At 49.7% G+C, this 5,000-nt stretch overlaps 2 long non-coding RNA genes across 2 annotated transcripts in view; both read left to right on the forward strand.

Annotated features, from left to right (window-relative positions):
* Window positions 1-5,000, forward strand: part of LOC110012303 — a 20,132-nt gene that overhangs the window by 2,597 nt on the left and 12,535 nt on the right. The gene's annotated exons all lie outside the window — the stretch shown is intronic.
* The window catches only part of LOC110012302, a 12,096-nt gene continuing 8,429 nt past the window's right edge, over window positions 1,334-5,000 (forward strand). Inside the window, exon 1 of the long non-coding RNA XR_002287408.1 lies at window positions 1,334-1,427. This is a non-coding gene — a long non-coding RNA (uncharacterized LOC110012302). The remainder of the gene's footprint in view (window positions 1,428-5,000) is intronic.

Below are 5,000 nucleotides of genomic sequence, written 5' to 3' on the forward strand. Positions count from 1 at the left end.
GGGGGAGGAGGGTGCTTGAGGGGGGTCTAGGCGCTGGGGGCGGGTAGGGGCAAGGCGCCCCCCCCTTAGCCCCCAAGCCTCGGCCGCCCTCATGGCTTGGGCGTGGCTTGTGTTGGCCTTGTTTTGGCAGTGAGAGTCCGTCGAGTTTTTCCGGCGGGCCGCTTGAGCGGGGGTCTGCGGTGTTGCGAGTGGACGATGCCCATTCGCATCCTGTGCTACATACCTATTGCGAAGGCATTCCATTGTCCCGAACGTCCCGTTTTCGCCCTGCGCTGCACCCCTCGGGGCCGCGGCGCGGGGTGGACCTCAAGGCGCCCGCTGTGTCCCACGTCCCGCGCACGGCCGCACGTGCCCGGGTCGTTGGCCCATTGCGTCGTCGCCCGATCTCTCGGATGCGGAACACACGGTGGGTACGAGGCCTCGGCTTGTCGTCATCTGTTGCCCGCGGCCCCAAAAATCAGTAGCATGTGGCTGGCTAACGTTGACAATCCCGAAATGAAAGGCTCCCGCTCGGGAGCTGGGGTATGCTTTTGGGTGCGCTTGCTAGTAGCCCGTCGCCTGTGAAAGTGGAGCCGTCGGGGGGCAGCCGACGATGGCCCGCACAAGCAAGCCATTCCAGTCCCTAGGTTTTAGCTCCTCGGTTCCCAACTCATGTTTCGTCCCTAATATTCGTGCCTATCTAGGCATGCTTGCTGCCGTTTGCCTGCCGCGATGCTTGAATGTATCGTGGGATGGTGTGCGTTAGCTTGTGTGCTCGGGCATTACGTACGTAATGGGCGCGTGAGTGGTGATTGGCGTGTGTGGGCATATTAGATCCCTGCTTGGGCAGCTACAACATCCCCCGCAAGCTGCTTTAATCGTCGGCCCAAGCGCGCTCCTGCCTTGGCCGCAGTCGATTTCCTGTGCTGCATACCTATCGTGAAGGCATTCTATTGTCTCGAACGTCCCGCTTTCGCTCTGCGCTGCACCCCTTGGGTCCGCGATGCGGGGTGGACCTCGAGGCGCACGCTGTGTCCCACGTCCCACGCACGTGCCAGGGTCGTTGGCCCATTACGTCTTCGCCCGATCTCTTAGATGCGGATCACACGGTAGGTACGTGGACCTCGGCCTCTATTTACCCCGAAAGCAAGCGTTCTGCGCTTCGTGCGAACGACGCCCACCATCGTTTTGGGGTCGTTCCATGCGGGCGGCGGAGTCGGTGAGGAATGCTACCTGGTTGATCCTGCCAGTAGTCATATGTTTGTCTCAAAGATTAAGCTATGCATGTGTAAGTATGAACTAATTTCGATTGTGAAACTGCGATTGGGTCATTAAATCAGTTATAGTTTTTTTGATGGTACCTGCTACCCAGATAAGTGTAGTAATTCTAGAGCTAATACGTGCAACAAACCCCGACTTCTGGAAGGGATGCATTTATTAGATAAAAGGTCGAACGGGCTATGTCCGTTGCTGCGATGATTCATGATAACTCGACGGATCGCACAGCCCTCGTGCCGGCGACGCATCATTCAAATTTCTTCCCTATCAACTTTCGATGGTAGGATAGTGGCCTACTATGGTGGTGACGACTGACGGATAATTAGGGTTCGATTCCGGAGAGGGAGCGTGAGAAACGGCTACCACATCTAAGCAAGGCAGCAGGCGCGCAAATTACCCAATCCTGACACGAGGAGGTAGTGTCAATAAATAACAATACCGGGCTCTACGAGTCTAGTAATTTGAATGACTATAATCTAAATCCCTTAACGAGGATCCATTGGAGGGCTAGCCTTACGAAGGAAGCCGCGTCTCGACAATTGACTCGGGTTATGTATAAGGAGGACATTACGGGAGTATTGCTAGGCATCATCAGACTGGATAAACTGGGTACACCCCACCTTCGCCGGTAAGCTTTAGTGATGCTTTGAGATTGATTTTCTATCGGGCGTTGGGGGAGAGATTGGCGGGGGCATTATGCAACAAGTCAGACCACTGTATAAAAGGGATGAGCATGTCTATAGATCAAATTCTATTTGTTTTTCTAGACTTGTACAGACTTTGCACATAGATTAGAATTTCTTTTACTTTAAAGGGAGTAAGTACTCCTCATTTACTGTTTTCGAATTGTACACCTTATAATTTTTATTGAGATAATAAACAGGTAAGGGTCCGCCAAACCCCCCGTCTAGGCACAGGCGACTTTCGTAGAAAAAAGAAAAGTGTGGTGCTAGCATATGCTGATGATATGATGATCTTTAGTAACATCTGTAGGCAGCACATGGCATTGCACCGTGATTTTCTCCATGCATATGAGCGAGTGTCGGGACAACGGATAAATAGCGAAAAGACTTCTTTTATTCTGAGCCGGCAGGTGCTGTCGTCACAGTTGCAAGAGGTACAACACGTTATGGGTTACTAGTTGAAATATCTCCCAGTCACATACTTGGGAGTCCCTTTGTACAGGGGCAATCAGAAGGTATGTCTATTTGATTCGCTCATCTCCAGGTCACATGACATGCTACAGGGGTGGGCGATGATGAATCTATCCCACGGAGGGAGGCTGGCCTTGATTCGAAGTGTGTTGCAGGCTACGCCTTTACATTTACTTCTAGTAGTTCACTCACCTAAATCTGTATTAATAACTATTGAGCGCATATTCAATTGTTTTACTTTTGGGGCTCGTATAATGGCCGTCGGCATATCCATTGGTCTTCATAGGATAAGATGTGTAGCCCAGTAGCAGAAGGTGGTTTGGGTGTTTGGAGTTTGGCGGAGTATGTTCGGACTTTTTTCATGAAGCTCAGGTGGTGATTTAGGCAGAAATCATCCTTATGGTCGGAGTTCTTGCATGATCGATATTGTAGGACCCGTCATCCTACTCATGTGCCGTATAATCGCAATCATTCCTCTGTTTGGCATCGTCTGTGTCGCATCAGGGATGTGGCAGTACCTCTAATATTTTGGACTTTGGGCCAGGGCGCAGTGTCTTTTTGGCATGATAATTGGTTTGGTGAGAAGCCTTTAGCCCAGCTAGTTCACGGGGCCCCGACACTATGGAGCCAATATGCTATTATTGGCATGAGGGAGAATGGAATGTCCCAAGAATCTTCAGGATAGTCCTGCCACATATTGCACATGTTATCTGCCAAATTCCTATTGCAGTGGGACAACGGGACAAAATTATGTGGACCGCGGTGAGTAATGGGATGTTTTCCACGATATCGACATGGGAGGCCATTCGAGTGGTATCTCCTCGGTGGCAAGTTTTTACAGATAGATGGCACCGTTCTTTGCGGCCAACGGTGTCTGTCTTCTTATGGAGACTTTTCCAGGATTGGATCCCTGTGGATGAACGCATGAAGCGAAAGGGATTTAGTTTCCCATCAAAATGCCAATGTTGTGATGCAGAGGAGGGCATCTCTCATCTATGTGTTGAAGGGGCAGTAGTTCGAGAGTTGTGGCTGCACTTTGCTAATGTCTTTGGGCTTCAGCTTTGTGAAACGGGGAACCTGCGTCTTATGGTGCACTTCTAACGATACTCCACCCCATTTCACTCAGATTTGCACATTCGCACTTTGATACAATTTTTGATTCTATGGTTTACTTGGACGCAACGGAATGCTGCAAAGTATCAGGGGGTACATTTTACGACAACGGGAATCATATTGGAGGTTCACCGCCAGCTTCGCACACTATATGCCGCACGGGTCATGATGAGCATATAGTGGAAAGGGGACTTGCACCGGGCGTTGACTATGGGTTTCTGCTTCAGGACGATGGTACCTCGGGCACCCAGAGTGGTGCGTTGGAGTACCCCCACTCCAGCGTGGTTTAAGTTGAATTTGGATGGGTTTTCGCTCGGGAACCCCGGGCCAGCAGCAGCGGCAGGTGTTATTCGGGATGAAATTGGACAGGTGCATCTAGCATACCAGTTTGCTTTGGGTACGACCACTAGTGTGGTTTCAGAACTTACTGCTGTTTGGCGTGGTCTAGAGCTAGCTAGAGCACACGGTTTAGCACCCATAGGTGTTGGGTGGATGCCACTGTAGTTCTCCAGCTCTTACAGTCACGAGTATCTGGGATGTGGGAGGTGCAACATTTGATCATGCGCATTTTGCAGCTCTAATTGGAATTAGGATCAGATGTACGATATATTTTTCCAGAGGCTAATGGAGCGGCTGATTATCTTGCGAAGGACACCGCGTCTCGACAATTGACTCGAGTTATATATCAGGAGGACATTACGGGAGTGCTACGAGGCATTATCAGACTGGATAAATTGGGCACTCCCTACCTTCACCGGTGAGCTTGAGTGATGCTTTGAGATTGATTTTTGGTCGGGCATTCAGAAGAGATTGGCAGGGGCATTACTCAGCAAGTTAGAATCGGTAGATTTTGATCATCATTGATTTTGCACATAGATTAGAATTACTTTGATTTTAAAGGGAGTAAGTACTCCTCATTTACTGTTTTTGAATTGTACACTCTATAATTTTTTTGAGGTAATAAACAGGTTGGGGTCCGCCAAACCCCCCGCTTAGGCACAGGTCGCTTTTGCCCAAAAAAAGAAAAAAAAAGTCTAGTGCCATTAGCCGCGGTAATTCCATCTCCAATAGGGTATATTTAAGTTGTTGCAGTTAAAAAGCTCGAGTTGGACCTTAGGTTGGGCCGGCTGGTCCGCCTCTGGTGTGCACCGGTTGTCTCGTCCCTTCTGCCAGCGATGCGCTCCTGGTCTTAACTGGCCGGGTCGTCGCTCCGGTGCTGTTACTTTGAAGAAATTAGAGTGCTCAAAGCAAGCCTACGCTCTGTACACATTAGCATGGGATAATATTATAGGATTTCGGTCCTATTACGTTGGCCTTCGTGGTCGGAGTAATGATTAACAGGGACAGTCGGGGGCATTCGTATTTCATAGTCAGAGGTGAAATTCTTAGATTTATGAAAGACGAACAACTGCGAAAGCTTTTGCCAAGGATGTTTCCATTAATCAAGAACGAAAGTTGGCATCTCGAAGATGATCA

This window comes from Sesamum indicum, linkage group LG7 (genome assembly GCF_000512975.1).
Source record: "Sesamum indicum cultivar Zhongzhi No. 13 linkage group LG7, S_indicum_v1.0, whole genome shotgun sequence".
NCBI classification, from domain to species: Eukaryota; Viridiplantae; Streptophyta; class Magnoliopsida; order Lamiales; family Pedaliaceae; genus Sesamum; species Sesamum indicum.